Consider the following 18,900-nt stretch of genomic DNA (forward strand, 5'->3'; position numbering starts at 1 on the left):
CTCTCCCAAATGACACTTCAAAACCAGGGTTTATATTATTATTAATGAGCTTTTATTTCAGAAGCGATATGTGTCAGGAGACAAGTGAACACAAAATGTAGCTTCAATATGCCTGGTTGCTGAGTAAGTTGGTAAGATATTTTAGTGTGAAAAAGGATCTTTGGTCTTATCTGGAGACAGCTCAGAAAATCCATTATAACTGGTACATAGAGCACATGCTCACAGAAAGATAACTAAGTGTTTGGATGTAGTAATAGTGATGCTAAATTACTTAGTGGCACTCTTTCTCTTCTCTGTTCTCTTCATCTATTTAATCATATGAGCAGTGTTGTAAGGAAGGTATCCAAGCATGTAGCTACCTCATAAATGACAGACTAAAGTAAGGGTAGAGTTTTTTATTGTGCTGTTCATTGAACTTTATTGTCTATGGCAGTTGCTTAATACTTAGGGTATAAAGCTACAGGCCAGTTTGGCCTTACAGTCATGAATCAGTGCCATGACCAAGCAGAGGTCTCATTTAGGCTGGAGTATGTGAGGCTGCTCCAGCTCCAGAGAGAGTAGAGTAAAATTTGAAAGGATGTTGGCCTCATCTTGATTGAGGAAATGATTAGTGGATAGGTTGTGGCAGTCAGAAGCAGTTCTGCACTTCTTGTCTCACGCAGGCAGATGCGTGTAGACAAGTGTATTTAACTGGATGGAGTTGATCTGATAAACAAAGTTGAACTAAAGCTTGCAGTAGAAATTTCTGGGAAATCTGCAAAAATATGGAAATGACAAATAGCTGTTAGTTTGTCACCTCTGAAATCCAGTTTAGGATACTGCCTAATGATGTAATTTTTCAAGTTGCAGAGGAACTTTTTTTTTGAAGCAATCTAGACAAAATATATATTCTTGGTAGGATATTTTTAATTCTATTTACAATACAAGTCGTTGTCTGTTTTTGTTTGTTTTTGTTTTTTTTGTTTTTTATGGTTAGGATTTAAAAATGAAAGTACAGAAAAGTGTCAATGCTTTCTCTACTAGTATGAATATGATGATAAATTTCTAGAACTTGTTGATACTTCAGAGCATTCACTTTATTAAACTATGTAGGAGAGAGTTAGCTCCATTCAGACCATTTTACTTCAATTGCTTCTCTGCAAGATACCAAATACATTGTAGTTGTTTTTTTTGTTTGGTTGGTTTTGTTTTGTTTTGTTTTAAGCTGCATCTTTCGGACAGTTTGGTACAGACCATCAAAGGCAAACTGCCAGCACTGGTCCAACATTGGGACGATGAACAAATGTCAGTAAATTTAACAATAGGGAATGTAAAATATGTAATAGTATACTTAGCACCAGAACAGCTTGCTATCCATTCCAGCCAGCACATAGCTTGAGTAGTTTCTAAAATGTCTGTATGTTTTGATTTCTAGTTCAGAAACTCGTCCCTTCCTAGCCAAAATAAACCTTTTGCTATATAAAATATAGCTCTGTATGTGTGTAATACACCTTGCAATAAATTATAGAGCCAGGCACTTAATGTGGTCTGACCATGAATTCCTTGACTGAGAGATGCGCTTCTATTGCAGGAGTGGATGAGAGAAATGTGTGTGTTGTGTGAGAGCAATTGGTAATGCTGGGTCAAATGGATATGTTTTTCCATTGCTGTATTGTTTTTTATTATGGATTGCATAAATCAATTCTTACTTTCTTATGGGAAGCAGAGGAAGGAAAGTAGTCCTGCAGAAATATGTGGATCTTTCCTTCCTTGCAGAAACAGGAGGATTCATCTCAACAGATGACACTCCTAGAGCTCATATTTTCAGAAGAGGTTTTCCTCTTTGTGTCTGTGTAGGTATCTTCTCGTGTCATAAAAGATGTAGGCATTTTATAAATAGATCCTTCCATAAAAGAGGCTAAAATTACATGGTCAATTTTTCCCTCACCGTGTCAGAAGCAAGTATCCGATGCTTTAGAATACAGACTCACAGAATGGCTGAGGTTGGCAGGGACCTCTGGAGGTCACCTGGTCCAACCCTTTCCTCCAGCAGGGACACCCAGAGCAGGCTGTCCAAGACCATGTCCAGGCAGCTTTTGAAAATCTCCAGGGATGGAGACTGCACAACATTTCAGGGCAGCCTGCTTTTATACAAAGCCTGATTTGGCCCATCAGGTCTGATCCTGAGGAAATGGCACACCAATTATGCAGCAGGCTGAAACTCAAAGAAGGGTGACAGAATAACAGTCTATGACGCACGCAATACTGTCAGCTCATGGAACATAAAAAAATTTTCAAGTACCATTATTAATGTCCTAAAAAAAATAGATGTCAGCCAGTAGATCTGATGTGTAGAGAGCTCATTATGTGGGGAGAGGGATGGAGAGACTTTCATTGTTACAAGAAGAGCACTTTGTTGAAAAGAGAAGGGAAGCACGGGCAGCTGGTTCAGGGAAGGAAATTCCTGGAAGCTGAAAATACGGAGCTAAGAGTCAGAGGACGAATCCTAAAGTGAGAGTCCAGTGGCAGAGGTTATGGAGAAGGAACTACAGAGAGAAGCTGTTGGGGATGGGAAGGTGAAGAAATATTATTTAAAATGTCCTTTGTTATCCCTGGCTCAGTTCATTGGGTTTCTCTTGTTCCTACTGTTTCATCACCTGTTGTGATGGTAGATCCCCTCCTTGATACATCCTGCATTAATTACCATTTACATAGTTTGTCGAGCAAAAAGATATGAAATCAGAGATGTAGAGGACAGGTTCAGTCAGGTCCTCTAAGGATGGCAAAAGGGAATCTAACTTCCCAGAGGAAATTGTGAACAATTGTTTATGTGTTATAATAATGCCAATAGCTGGTATGTTTAAAAAATGGAGGAACATCTTCCGCATAGAGTTCAAGCATGGGAGAGGTGCTGAATAAGGTAAATTGTACTGTTAACACACGCTATATATAAAAGAAGTCAGAGCCAATCCAAGTTTAAGAATTAGTCATCACATGATGATCTTCATCTACTTTACACGTTTTCATTAAAAAAGAGATTGACATAGAGCATATCCTGCTGAACCCTGACAGTTCTTTTTTATTTATTTATTTTTTAACACGATGTCTTTAACATGCTTAGCATGTGCTAACCAGTATAATTGAACATATGAAAAGATTTAGAAATAGCCAGGTTTTATTCTTAATGGCACTCTTCTAGTTATTTTTTTTTCCCACATTGTTTTGCTTTTAAATTGATTATTAGAATGATTTATTACACTAATAACTCTATTTACAGTTCAGCACATTGAGCACTGTTCCTCACAGAGACGAACTGGGAACTGAGGAAAACTTGAATAAAATTTTAGTGGAGGCAGAGCTTCTGAAAATGAGCCTATTTCAGTTCTGCAAGTGTTGTTTCTGGTAGGGGGACACTGTAACATGCAGAGGCTCAGAAAGATATCAGTAAAATTAACAACCTGATATTATATGCACAGCAAATACTAGAGGCTGTTGTATTAATTTTTTTATTATTATTATTTTGATTTTTAGTTAATGCTATTCTGCCTGATGCCTCATTATTTTCTTCTTTGGTTTCATGGAAGCCTAGCAGCTTATGTTAATGGCTCTTTCTTTATCCAATCTGTTAAGGTTATGGCTTGATGATGTTAACTTAGTTTAGAGAACATTTCCATAAGTTGATATCTCTTTTCCTTTAATATGGACACACTGAAAAATTGGAGATCATGCACTTTCATCAAATATTTACTGGTAATCTAATGCAGTCCTTTGAGACTTATGTGCAAAATTTTCAGTCTGTTAGATTGGATATCTAATCAGAGTTCATGACAACTATAGCTAGTTATGATTTAAAACCCAACAACAACAGCAACAACCAACACCAGTGGAGGCCTGGCCTGTATAAAAGAAGCAAATGCCCTTCTTCAAAAACCCTCCAAAGCTAGAACTCGCACTAAGATGTTCACTCCTGCAAATCTTGAGGTGTATAGATGATAAAATCTGTATTGTATTACACTCTGCATGGCTTGCTCTAAAAAATGTGTGACTGGGGGGAGGGACGGGAGCAGAGAAGAGGTGATTGCTGAATTACCCAGGTGGCTTTAGAGTTCTTTGGGAAAGCGTGTGAGAAAGTGTTTAGTCTGTATGATGAATATTGACCAGCTCCTTGACATGATTGAGGAATCCTCATCCCGGGAACAAGCCATGAAGCATTGGCTGCATTGTAGTGGGATGAAACTCACTGTTGGAGCTTGGCTTGGGTTAGGAGACATAGTGTCAGTTGTTTGTTTATTGAGTGGAGTTTAAAAACAGTGTTTCTGCAGCAAGGCTTCACTCATAGATGGATCACTAGCATTGGAAAAGAGGGAGAGATGAAAACAGAAAGAGAGAGGAAAGAGAAGTGATGTTTGTGTGACCTGGTTTGTGCATGAACCTTTGCTTTTGCCTGATTTCTCAGTAGTAGTTCATCAGTGGAGCAATGTGTGGGGCTAGCTGGTCATCACCCAAGAGGGAATCCCTGTTATTCTTCCTATCTTGTGGCATCAGACATGTAATTTGGAGCAAGGCCAAGGTTTAATCTTAATAAACGAGTAGTCTGTAGTTTTACGATGAGTGCACCTACCACACTTCAGTGTCTACTGTTGGCTAACAGGGCATATTTGGTTAAGCCTTTGATCTGATGTGCTTTTTCCTATGTCTCTACACTTGGATCTACACATACAGCAATGTTTATCTTGTGCTGAATTACCAAGACATCTCTGAAATTCTGGTGCCTGTTCTGGCCGTTCCCTTGCAATGGGTGGATAGATCTGAAAAGAGGGATAAAGCTTTTTTGCTTTAAAGGAAATAAATAATAGGATATCTTGTAAATGACTCCGTATTTTCTAATAAATTCATCACAGTATGAGAAAAGCCCTCCTGAAGAGCTGCAGTAATATACTTCACCTTTTCTCAGTCCCCATCCTGCCACCTGTGGTTGTTCTGAAGATCCCTTGAATTTTGCTGTTGAGTTACTCACTGATGCCATGGATGCAGAGATCACTAAAGCACATTCTTGAGACTTTAAAGGGACATAAGCATATGCTGAAACACTTTTTCCTGAACAATCTCATAACTGTGAATAAAAGTTGCAACATGTCCTTAATTGTTATTGTAAAACTTATTTTTGTGTTGGATGTTCTGTTTGAGAACTAAACTGAGGCTTTAGCCTTCACTTACCCATACATATCACATGCATACTGCTAAGTATGAGTTCGCAAGCGTTACTTCTAACACCTCTGTGGAAATGGAACTTAACAAGTTTCAAGTCACTGCCAGCACTAAGTCATCATTCTTTTCCTGATCTTTCATTAGTTTGTGACAATAAAAATTGACATGTGCTGTAAGATTTTTATGTAACTTGGGAAATCTGCATATGAAAACAGATGTATTGCTTGTTTTCTGTAACTGCATTAAAATTTTCTTTCTGTAGCTGGACAAGAAGAGAGCAACTGTGAGAGCATGTCTGTTTGAAAAAGCGTAGTCTTGCAGTGTGGCAGCACTGGCATGTGACAAAGGGTCTTTCCTTGGGTGGTGGCTTTGTGGACAAGGCTTTCCTTGACGTGCCACTTTTCTTTGCTGCCAGCATTCTCCTGCTGACCTCAGCAGTGGTTGGGACAGTCAGATGCTCAAGTTCTTCTGAACTTGTGGCATTTGTATTTTGAGACAGTTTAGATCAAGTTCATTTTGCTAAGCTGCTCACCCATAATGGGTCTGTCACAGCAGCTTGACAATGTATTTGTATCAATTTTGGACAGCCTTTGCTGTTCAGTGCTCTCAACGTGAAAGTTCCCTGCAGACCACTTGAATTTAATGTTGTCAAGCAGGAACCCCTCCCCTCTCCCTCAGAATACATCTATCCTCCTATTGGCTTTAATAGGCAGCTGTCTCTTCCAGCTGTGCTTTACCTTTGAATTGGTATCAAGTATCTAAGAGCATCTCTTAATTTAACCCCAATTTTCCCTTGTTCAGCTGGCATAAAGATGGCACAGCCAAATAATGGAGTGTGTTTTCTGTCAGAAACACATTTATTGTTTTTGTTTGAATTAAAAATCTGTTGGGATTTATGTTTTCATAGAATTATAGAATCATAACTGTCATGTTGGAAAAGATCTCTGAGATCATCTAGTCCAACGTTTAGCCTAGCACTGACAAGTCCACCACTAAAACATGCTACTAAAAAGCAAGACGTTTATTTGTTTTATTGGTAATTTGCAAACAGTTGTTGGTTTGTTTCTATTGTAAAGACATAGTGGGGTGTGGAGTGAAGGAGAGTAGTGGTATCTCAGAGTGAAATCCAGCCTACCTGCCAGCTTTTTCTGGGAAACTACATCAGCTTTCAGAGACTAGATTTGATCAGGAAGTAGGAATGGCTTTTTCATGCCCAACCGTTAATGCTGAAATTATGTAAGTATATTTAATTCCACGTCCAGATTCCAAACTGTGTGAGTCTTTTATTTTGGCACAGACTTAGATGTATCTAAAATATAATTTCAGTGCTGGTGGAGCAGGAGGATGTTCTGTCCTCACCCTTTCTCTTCCTGCAGCAAGATCAAATCACTGACTAAACCTGCAGGGAGACATCCATTTCTAAATATAGTAAGCTGAGCCTACAAGCTTTACCAAGGTCTGGGCAGACAAGCGAAAACGAATCCACTGACTCTCCTCTCTACTAATTCATCTCCTGGGTTTCTCCTTTGGGGATTTCTTCTCCTTCCTTCCTTCTCCTCCTCCTTACTCATCCTCCACCCTTCCCTTCAGTGTTGCTCTTCCTTTAATACTGGTTACCTAATGCTGTCTCTCCATCAGGACATATCCTGTATCATGTAGACTATACATGTGCTAGAGCTGTGCAGACCTGTAAGCTTTCAGGTCACCTTAGGAATTTGTTTCCAAGCAGGAGTTCAAAAGATCAGCAGCTTCCCCAGAGAGTGCCAGTGCCCACAGCAGCATCTGTGTCCAGGTCAGTGCTGCTACATGTGCGGAGGTCAGGTTTAATGGGATGTTCTCGTGTTTTCCTCACTCACCCTACACAGCCCCGCCTCTGATAAAGCATAGTGCCTGAATTGCTCTTTTTGTGTTTTTTTCTTTTTTTGAGACAGATAGAAATAATAATACTGGCCAAAGAGTAATATCACAAGGGGTGTTTCTTTTGAAAGCAGACAGAGGCTTGATGAATTCTGCCATCAAAGTCTGGCAGTTGAAAGTCAACTATGAAGAAAGAGCAAAGCTGGCTTCATCCTCAGAGAGGTGCATTTAGCAAACCTGTACCCTGGAGGCTTTCTCTCTCATTCATGAAACTTGCTGCAAGAAATAAAAGAAAATGTGGCTTGTGATTGTACGTCATGTTTCCATGTGGCATATTTATATTATTTTTCCCCAAAGCTTTCTACCTGTGGCTTTCTAATTTGCACAATATCAGCATAATTAGTGTTGGCCTTCCATTACCTCTGCCGCAAACTTACATGTAAGAGAGCAAGAGCACCTGACAAACCCACTGCTCCTCCAATACCTTCACAGTGCTTTCAGTGTGCTTGTTAATTGTGAAAGCTGAAATGAAATACCTTGGGCTGCAGAGACATCATCACCTGGTTTCAGATAGTGCATCCATCCCAGAAATACTCCTGGAGAAAAATTAAAACTGCCTTTAGAATAGCATAGCCTGGATGTAATAGTTAAGCAGGTGTTAAGTAGTAGCCATTCTTCATGTACCAGGTTTTTGTACGATAACTTTTTAAAATCCTCTTATTACTGCTTGAAGAGAAAGACTTGTCCAAACTCCATCTTCAGCCAGGGGATGGAGGGTCAGGGTTGAGTGTTGGGAGACAAACATTTTGAAAGAGATCCACCGTCAGCAGAACAGAAGTTTCCTCTAAAGCAGATCAGCTTTAAGTTTTTCTTTCTTCCTGTTAGGCAGCCTCATTTACATAATTTGGGTAAATGCTGAATTAGCTCTAAAGGAGCAAAAAATCTTCTGTGTGTGCGAGGTATGGACAGAAACAGCAGTGCTTCTGTATCAGCTTCATTTAAAAACCATTATTAGTTATGCCTAAAAGACAAAATTAGCAACCCTGTGGTTAAGCTGTAGTATGTCAAAGACTGCAGTTCTCAGCTAATTCAGACTAAAGATCACTAAGAGGTCCCAGCCTTGCAGGTGAGCATGTATGTAAAAAGTCTGATTTTTAAAATGGAAGGTGGAAACAAAACCAGGGGATTTATTCCTGGTATTCAGCAAGCAACTTCTGTAGTCAGTTTGCAGTTTCCTACATACAGAAAGCAGCCAACCTGATTTATTTCCCCCCACATACCCCCTTCTACACTGATGCTCATGAAATTATGATCGTTTGCAGTCTGGGAGCAGAAATACTGCACGGGGAGGGAAAAGCCTTATCTGCTTTTGCCAAATGACATAACTGTACCTAAAATGACTCTGATGCCAGAGGACTGTGAAGCATGCTGCTTCTCTGGTAAAAGTGGAGGCTGTGTCCTGGATAACATTTTGGTTTCCTGAATAGTCAGTGGCTAGAGAGATTTCAAATGCTTGATTGCTTTCAAAAGGAAACCTTTTTGCTCCGGATTGACAAATACGCCTTTAACTCTTTGTGTGAGATGGTAGCAACATTACGAAACAACGTCCTGTTTCCCAGCTATGATTGTGCTATCAGCAGTGAGCTGTGCATCACAGCCGCTGGATTATAAGCAATTTGGGGCAGATAAAATGCCTGCCTTTGTGCTTTGTATTGTGGCTGGTACAATGAGGCCCTGCTGCTACCCAGCGCTGCTGGGAGCTATCAGTCTGGAAGAATCATAGCAGCTAGGAAATCTGTAAAATGCACAGACAAGATGTTCAGATAAAGAGGGTACTGGATCAGTGAGAAACTGGAAAAGCTTTTGTAAGACTCCCTGGTTAAACATTTACTACTGTTCTGCGGTGTTTCATCCCCAACAAAAGTTTACTTTCTCATGAAAAAAAAAAAAAGGCATTTCTTTCTTTAGAGAATAAACAGACTGCAAAGTCACATCAGATCTTGTTCAAGAGATATTTTTTTCTCTCCCACTTTTCGCATTGTTGAAGACGTTGTTTTAGTTCAGTATTATGGAGCATTGAAAAATCAACAAAAAAGAAGCATGAGAATTTTGTGATGTACAAAATATGCTCTTTTAGATTTTTTTTTCCTTTAGCAACGTGTGTTTTATGAGTGGAGTCTTAAACACCCTAGGACCCTTGTTTTGTAAAGACATTTTCTCTTGTATGAAAAGAAGTGTTTCCAAGATGGAAAATTGGTTCAAACATTTCTTTTGAATCTTACAATATTTAAGATTGTCATCAGTGCGTTAATGAGTTTCTTCCTTTCAGAAAAGCTTCCTGTACTTATAAAACAAGAGCTTAGAATTATCAATTTTTTTATTGTTGGCATTATCCTTCTCAAATAAAGCACAAGAATAATACAGCTGTTCCTTTTTTTTTTTTTATCACAAGTTTCGGTTCACCACTCTTTTGAACTTCCAGTGTTATAGCTTTCTTCTCCAACATCATACTGCAGTCATGAGTCAGCAGTTAGAAATATTTTCAATATTTTTTTTGTAAAATGTCCAGCTTCTGATATTTTTAATCATCTTTCTCTTAGTGGGTATCACCAATGGTGTTGGACTTATTCATGTGTGACTTATTCAACAGTGTTCACCTAAAATATGTGCAAGGTTGGGAGAGATTGCACCTTAGATTACCACAGTTGGAGGAAAACAACAACAACAAAAGTAAACAAGAAAGCTTTCAGGGATGCAGGCTCCTCTCCAGATGACTGAGCATTTGAGTACAAGCTAGGTCCTTCCACTCCCACCAGCACCACTCCTTCACTGCCTGGGGTGGGACCAGAGCAGTAGTTCTAAAGAACCTTCTTTTCCAGTGACTAGCAATGCTAGTGTGTGAATTTGGAGGAGGCTGAATGCACTGTTAAGTTTCTTTTCCAGGAGGAAAAAAAAAAAAAAAAAAAGTAAAAAAGAGTAAAGCTAAATACAATGGAGTAATTGAAAGCAGGTATGTGATTTCCTTAATAAATTCTCTAACTTTTCCAGGTAAGGGCAATGCTGGAAGCACAGGTCAGGGCTAATTACTTGTACCATTCACCTAAGGTTGGCACAGTCAAGGAGGGAGAGGTGCTGCATTTTATTTACTTGCTTGCTTGCTTCCTTATTTAGTGCTTAGTGAAATGAATTAATTTCAGGTCCCTCACCTCTAAGAGTGAAAGCTATCAGGAGATGAAGTGCAAAATCCCCACAGCTGGGAATAAGAGGCATTATTGAAAATGGTTGTTGCCTGTCTGAAGAGGGATTGTATTGCAGCTTAAATATAGTTAAATATAAACTGCCTTTACTGGGAACATTCCTCTTTGCTGGAATTGTCATGCATTTTGCTGTCAGAGTGGCTTTGTTTACTTTAAAATTGCTGGCAGAGACTGAATCTGAGCATTTTGGTTTGAGGAGATGGAAAGGTTTAATATCCCCTTTCTTTGCCTTCCAAAAGACTCCATTGCTTTCAATTAGCTGTAGTGTCGTTGCTAAATAGAATGAAAATGCCCAGCTGTGCAGGAGCTGTGGGCCAGCAGTAGGTATTGGAAGCTGGAAGCACTGAGACCCTCTTCCAACAAAAGCATTCATAAGCCAACCTCATGTTGAGATTGTTAAATAACAGTAAAGTGTTTAGATATGTGTGCAGATCTGGACTGTGAGCCCAAGTGTTTATCTGGCCAAAATGTATTGGTGTCTGGCTTTTGGTTTTACTTGTAGAAAGACATTATTGAGAGTTTTCACAGTTCCCAGTGCAATCACATGCTGTGACCTGAGCATCCATGCCATTCCTGTATTCACCATGAATATCAGGCAATGTTTTAGCTTGGTCCTTTCCTGGCAATTGCATGATGGATTAATTTTGGGATTTCTTTAGAATTCAATCAAATGGCAAAATCAATGGGGACCCTTCTGCAAGCTGATGATCGTGTATTGAGTACATAAATTATTTTTTCCTGCTCTATTACACAGTGCTCGTGGGGTTACGTTCAGACTGAGATGACATCATCTCCTTGTGCTTACAGATGATTTTACTATAGGTTTTAACTTACGCAGAAGTGGACCATGTGTTTAGGTTTTTGCTTTCTTTATGCCATCTAGGACTTCATTTGGAAACTTGATCTGAAAAAAAATGGGTGAAGAGTGATACAGCTTCTAAAAGTTCTGAATTATTAAACTTAAATTTTGTTTACTTTTTCTGTGTGTATTTTTGGTTCACCCCCTTAAAATAGTCACACATAAAGTCCTGTAGTACTTGTTCATAGAAAGAAATCAGTCTTTAGTACTGAAATCAAAGCAACCTCTAAAGATGTTCTGTCATATGTGCAACCATGTAATGACAGAAAAAAAATAAATGCCAGGTTTCAGGATAACTTTTAGAAGAGTATCCAAGAGCCAATTATTTAATATCCTTCTTAATCCATAGAGCACGTAATTGTGCATTCATTTATAAGTACATAATCCTATAGTAAAATAAGGGTACAATATTATGTTAATTCAATATACTGTCACAAGCATTACAAATTATAATATTTTTACTTTCTGTATATTTACTTATGTGGAAATAAATACAAATAGAAGTAAATTTACTTTAAATAATAATTTTTTAAAAAGTTCACTTTTTTTTTCCCTTTTTGGTTCCTGTTTGGTTACAAAAACATCTGGGGACGTTCAGCCTGGAGAAGACTCTGGGGTGACCTCATTGCAGCTTTTCAATACTTAAAGGGGGCTTATAAAAAAAGATGGAGAGCAACTTTTTGATCAGTCAGATAATGACAGGACAAGGGGGAATGGTTTTGAACTAAAATAAGGGAGAGATTTAGATTAGATGTTAGGAGGAAAATCTCAGCTCAGAGGGTGGTGAGGCACTGGAACAGGTTGCCCAGAGGATCTGTGGATGCCCCATCCCTGGAAGTGTTCAAGACCAGGTTGGACGAGGCCCTGGGCAACCTAATTTGGTGGGTGACATCCTTGCCCATGGCAGGGGGGTTGGAGCCATATGGTCTTTAAGATCCTGTCCAACCCAAGCCATTCTATGAAAAGGATCCTCATCCTAACAAAATAAGTAAAGAAGTTTTCTTACTTTACAGTCTGATCAGCAGATATTCAGCAGATATTCTTCTCCATGTAAAAGACAAATGATTCTTCCATATATTTACTATCAGAATGTTTAGTTCACTAATCCTTTTTTTTCTTCAAGCCTCAATTATTTTCTCACTAGCTTCAACAAATGATTAAAATAAATATTTGAAATGTGGATGAAATAGAAATGGCCAACTTGGCTGATGAAACCAAATGGTTTAGGGCCATGAGAATTAATTCACCGCACAAAGGTATGGGAGAAAGTTTGTTATATAGCAATTTTTCAGTTCAATAGTAGATGAAGCTCCATATTCAAACAATGTAAGTAATTCATGTTTGGAAACAACCTACAGTATATATATAGAATTGATGGTCCTGAAATTAGCTATTAGCATTTAGATGGTAGGTCTTGGAGCAATGCTATATATAGCTCCCTGAAAACCTTTCCTTAAGATCTGCAACAGTTAAAATTGGGCACTGATAAGCAAGAAATGGGGAACAAAACAGAAATTGTCATCGTGGTGTTGCATATATACTTACATACACCATTCACACATAAGTCTCTAAAATAAAACTTTATTTCAAGTATTGTTTGCAGTGCTTAAATATTTGATTAGTCAGTTTGTTAAAGATACAGTGTTTGTATATATTTCATGAAAATTATTTAAAATAAGAAATGCATATAAAGTGTGCATCAGGCTAGAAGTTATTTTCTGTTGGCTAAGCAAAACTAGTTATTGGCCAGCCAGTCTTGGTTCTGATATTCTCTATCATCATCTTAGTTATCCTTATTTTACCCTTTAATTACACAGGGACCAAGAGTTTTGACAAACATGGCCAGATTGTATGGGATACAGTAGAAAATCATTCACACGCAGGTTGGACAAGACTGCAAGTGCTGTTTTGCCTGTCAGTGAGAAACAACAGCATTTTACAAGACTAATTTCTAATTATAATATTTTCCGTCTTTTATTTGGATACACAGCAATCCCTAGAGGAAGCCTTTTCACTTCTTAAAATGGAAATTGGCACTCAAAGAGAAATTGTGTTCAATGTAGAAGCGATGTCTGCTTGGAACCTGCTCACTGACTTTATTTTTTATGTTGAACTGAAGGAATCCCATGTCTGAGACAACCCTTTGAAAAATAGTTTTTCTGAAGGGAGTTTTCAGTGTAAGAGAGTAGGATTTTTAAAAATTATAATTCTACAAGGGGAAGTAGCAAGGTGATGGTTTCTGGTTGCAGACTGAGGTTACTGAAATTGTATTCTATTTAGCAGCTCTTGGATTAAGAATTTATATGTAAAATATCATTATATTTGATTTAATTGATGGTATAACTATGGTATGCTTAGTATTAGTAAAAGCCAGAATGTATGTGACAGGACTTGAAAAGGCTTCCTAATTCTCTTGGACTGTTTTTCAGTATACAGTTTACACATGCGTGAAAATCCATGAGCTACTACTGAAGACTACAGCTCATAACTGAGAAAAGTATGCTTATTGTCTTTAGGATTTAATTTGAATCGATGTTTCCACTGAGAAAAATTTAAGGGTCTGTAAGTCTCAAAGTAGTTGGGAAAGAAAAAAAAAAAAAAAAAAAAAGAATTGAATTTGGCTGTTGTGGTAGTTTTACTCAGCTGGGCAGCTAAGATCCACCACAACTGTTCTCTCACTCCCCCTCCTCAAAGGGAAACGGAGAGAAAATACAATGAAAAGGGCTCAAGGGTTGAGATAAGGATAGGGAGATCACTCAACAATTGTCATCATGGGCAAAACACACTCAGCATAGGAGATTAATGTAATTTATTACCTATTATTGACAAACCAGAGCAGTGAGAAACTCAAACTAAAAACACCTTCCCTCCATCCACCTTTTTCCACCTCCTCCCCTCGAGCGGCACAAGGGAATGGTCAATGGGGTCTGCGGTCACTCCCTGATGCTTCATCTCCACTGCTCCTTCACAGTCACTCCCTGCCCCTGCTCCACGTGGGGTCCCTCCCACGGGATGCCGTCCTTCCCAAACTGATCCGGCATGGGCTTCCCACAGGCAGCAGCTCTTCAAGAACTGCTCCACATACGGGTCCTTACCACGGGGTCCATCCATCCCCCAGGAGCAAACTGCTCCAGCACGGGTCCCCCACAGGCGGCAGCTCCCCCCAGACCCCCTGTTCCTGCGTGGGCTCCTCTCCACGGGCTGCAGCTCCGGCCCGGGGCCTGCTCCTGCGGGGGCTCTCCATGGGCCGCAGCCTCCTCCAGGCCACATCCACCTGCTCCACCGGGGGCTCCTCCACGGGCTGCAGCGTGGAGATCTGCTCCGTGTGGGACCCATGGGCTGCAGGGGGACAGCCTGCTCCACCAGGGGCCTCTGCACAGGCCCCAGGGGAACTTCTGCTGCATACCTGGAGCTCCTCCGGCCCTGCTCTTGCACTGACCCTGGGGGCTGCAGGGCTGCTTCTCACTCCTCTCTCTCTCCCTGTGAAGCAGCCTTTTTTGTTAGTTTTTTCCCCCCTTTCTTAAATCTGCTCTCACAGAGGCACAAACAACATAGCTTATTGCCTTGGCTCTGGCCAGCGGCAAGTCCCATTGGAGCCATCTGGATCTGGCCCTTAACTAACATGGGGCAGCTGCTGGATTCTTCTCACAGAGTCCACCCCTGCAGCCCTCTGCTGCCAAAACCTTGGCAGGTAAACCCAATACAGCTGCCTTCCATCTTTTGCGATTTAGCCATTCTTTGCCAGTGACTGATAAAGTACATTATATTAGACAAAATGTAGAGAAGGTACTCTTTGTTTTTGAGTGTATGCAGACCCACATCAGACTTGATGGGGGTACTGTGCCAAAAAGCCACCTACAACATTTCTGAGTCTTTGCTGCCCAGTTTTGAAATAGGATGCTCCTAATGGTGGACATTTCCAGTGTATAGCCTGGCTGGAAATGGGATCAGCAAATACGTGAAATGTTTATGTGGTGTGGGTCAACGTTGCAGTAGGGTGTAAGTCTGGATTGGTGGCTTTTACAGAAAGATGATGCAGTAGCAGATCATGGGGCTCCGTTACGGTTACTGAGATCTAGTGGAATTTGCTGGAGAGGTATGCAAAGTGCTCCACTGGTAACCAGGGTCTCCTTGCTTGCGTTTCTGTCTGGAACTATTCTATACTTTCTTTGTTGTACTGACCATTTTCTGTGTAAAGGATGCTGGGTTTGTTTTATCTTCGTTTTTATCTGATCATATTTGTTCTATTTGGCCCTATGTTCTTCTGCATGGTGCATCAGAAGGCAAAATATTTCTCTAGGTATAGAAAACCATCTGTATATGGTTTGTTGCTGTAGTGGGTTTACGTGGCAAGGTTTTGGTAGCAGTAGTAGGTTTTGGTAGCCTGTTGGTGATTCCTAACTTGGGAAATTGTTGGGTGGTGTTAGAGTTGGGAGCTGGAGGTGGCTCCAGCATTTTTGTTTTGCAATGGTAAAAACCCTAAAATATTTTTTGTTTTTTTGAGATAGAAAAGGAATAAAGCAGTGAATTTATGGTGGTGGTGATTCTACTCAAATCTGAGCTTACGGCTGTGGGTGGAAAGAGTATTTAGTGGTTTATGCCAACTGGAATAACTGCAGCAGAAGACAGAAAGGCAAGCAGAGTACTGATCACATCACAGCAGCCTGGGAGGTGCTGTTCTGTAAAAACTTTTCTGCTGAAAAAGAATTGCAAATATTTCGCCATGGAAACTGTTATGGCAAGCAGAGAAAGGTTATTGTTTTTTGTTTTTTTTTTTTTTTCATTTGAAAACATTTTGGATGGGAATCTGCAACATATTTGGAAGGAAGGATGCCCCAGCCAAGCTTCAGAACTGATGTATGTAGATGGTAGTTCAAAGCTGTGCCTCCCTCCATCCAGGTTTTTGATGCTTTCAACACCTGATGCATTTAACTCTGTTAACTAAAGCAAAATTACTGGATGATACTATATGTAATGTCCTTATAAATGTATGTTACCAAAAATGTAAATGCTTGCAATGTTTTGAGGAATATTGACTTATCTTTTTTACAGGAAAGAGATGAGATCTAAATATCTTAGGCTAGTTTTGTCAATCGTAACTTATTTTTCAAGCAGTCAAATTTTAGGTGCCGTCTCCTTTGTATGTATGATAATGTTGCAGCTTGTATGAGGACGTGAGTTACTCACATAGTCTTCTATGCATTTTATGCAGTGTGGGATAAGCATGGGCATCTGATCCCGACTATGTTTTTCAACCCAAGATGGTTTCCCTTAGTTATGTTTACAAGGAGTACTATCTGCAGATTTCAAACTGCCCTTTTTTATCTGTTGTGTGATATGAAGAGGACAAAAGCACAGCATTATCTGACTGCTAGGGAACACTGCAATGCACATTAATATAATAAATAGAAGGTAATTCAAAGGAGGATGAAAACTGCGTGGGTATAACTTGGCAGTCTCAATTTTTAGAAGCAGGACTGTCCCACATACAGACACAGCCTGCAGAGGGTCTTTCCAGAACAAGGATTGTTTCTCCATCAATCAGGGTCTGTGGCTGAATTTCACAATCCATTAGCAACTTAAGAGTTGTAAGGAAATATTAGAAATGTCAACAACTTTTAATAATTGCTAGATAGTATGATCTGCATTTATTGCAAGTATTTGGTCATAATTTAAAGCAAAGGCATTTTTAGATACTTTTTTTTTTAAGTCAAGTTCTAGAAGCTATTACTCCCCCCTCCCCCCCCCCCCCCTCCCCCTAAGAAAATTGAGTAGCATCATTCTCTGCCTTAGAATTTTATCTATCAGGAAGTACAACATGATTTAGCAAAACTCCTCTGATCTTTGAAATTGGAGATTGAATGCTTCTTAGGTCTACAAGTACTTCACTGTGTTTGTCATGTAGCATATAGAAAAGGATTCATACAAGCTCAGAAATACTAGTAGTGGCCTACTATAATTTGTTTTCCTTCTGATTGCTCTTATTGGAATATCAGTACATTTACAGGAAGTATTTAGTGTGATGGAAACCACCCCTCTCTCCTTCCCTCCCTCCTTCCCTCCCTCTAAACCTAATTAATCAGTCCTTTAGGTGACTAATTAGACGTGCTGAATTTCAGTGTGATATAATATTTCATCCTAGCTCTTCACGCCTATGTTATCCACCTGCTTTGTGCAAACTGAAAGAGGATGTTGCTACAGTGCATGGTTCCTAATAAAATTTAAATTAAATAATCACCTCAATTATAGATTAAAAACTCAGGTTCAACAATTATACAAAGAGATTTACTTCACTGAAAACCTGCAGTCATTTGCTTACTGCTTTCCCTTCCTCCCTGAATTTATAGTTCTCTCATACAGACATAATTTAGATTTACCTAAAATTGCAGCCTAAATTGTTTCCATTACCTCAACCTGTGACTGTTTCTGGAATATGATATAATTATTTTTGAACTGCATTACCTACTGTATGCGCGATCTTTTCTACTCTGAACATACTCAAGGAAAACCTTTTTTATATCCTGTTAGTGCTTAGACTTTAGAGCCAGTTATTGTGGAAGGAGGAGCATGTCTGATACATTAATTCTAGTTATGGGAGCAGTCTTTGAAGAACATTCTTATTTACTTGTAGGTTATATAAGGCTTATTGATATGCAATCTAATTTTTATAACAGAGAATTATACCATATTTTTTAGATTAAATACCAGTGGTGGCAGGTGGAAGAAGTATTGGTGATGTAATAATAATCGAGCTTTTGGCCTTAACCTACATGATTTTGGTAGGAACAATTGAAAGATTTTCTTACCGATGAGTCACTGTCTCCACAAGAATCCAAGTTCACTAGGTTGACATTTCTAGTGAACACATTCAGGTTTTCAGAGTATTGGTAAAAAGCCTGTGGGAATTCTTTTCTCACAAAGGCATTGCATTTTTCTGGCCACATGCCTTATACTAACAGGGAGACCCCTTAGTGATTCAAGCCATTCTCTGGGTTTCTGGATTTCCATGAAATAATGGAAATGCTTTCTCTAGGTTTATTCAAAAATATACATTTTTGCATAACAACCACCTGAAAACAGGGTGTTCTTCACTTCCACTAAAACTTCTGGGTTGTGGATTTAATTTGTATTCATTGTGTGATAGTGTTTTGATAATGGTTATTGGCACTGAATTTGTGGATGCTGCTTGAGTGTTAGATACGTGGTACTGGCAATGTGCCTAATGTGCAAGGTGTGTAATGCACTAGCAGTGCCATTAGACTGAAAAGTTGTCTTATTGGTCCACAATGCAAACATGGCCTCAGCCTAAAGGTACTGCTAAAGCTCTGGCCCTTCTGGTCAAAGGTGAAGTCCTAAGGTTGCAGCAGCTACCAGGGCTGAGACCAAGAGCAAGAGACAGCAAATGAAGAAGAAACTGAAGGCCAAAGTTGATTTTCTGCCTGAAGCTTGTGCCATGAGGCTCTGTAGGCACAGGCACTAGTAATGGGAGTAAGGAAGAGGTGCGGTGTGGTACACTAGTACTAAATATCAGAGAGATAGTATCATTAATTGGAATTTAATTTATGGGTGGCACTAACAGTCCATCAGGCTGCCATCTGTGTAAGTGACAGGTGAGGTCATTCAAGGTGCTGAGAATCCTTTGGTGTGAGGCCAGGAGAAGGAAAACAAATGTGACCATAGTCCTCTCTCTTTCCAAAAAGCTTGATCTTAAAGAAGATATATATTTTTTCCAGATTCCCC

The 18,900-nt window shown here is 39.5% G+C and overlaps 1 protein-coding gene across 23 annotated transcripts in view; it reads left to right on the top strand.

Moving 5' to 3' along the window:
• Positions 1-18,900, top strand: part of LOC118249967 (poly(rC)-binding protein 3-like) — a 514,794-nt gene that overhangs the window by 195,104 nt on the left and 300,790 nt on the right. The gene's annotated exons all lie outside the window — the stretch shown is intronic.

Source organism: Cygnus atratus, chromosome 2 (assembly GCF_013377495.2).
Source record: "Cygnus atratus isolate AKBS03 ecotype Queensland, Australia chromosome 2, CAtr_DNAZoo_HiC_assembly, whole genome shotgun sequence".
In the NCBI taxonomy this organism is placed as follows: Eukaryota; Metazoa; Chordata; class Aves; order Anseriformes; family Anatidae; genus Cygnus; species Cygnus atratus.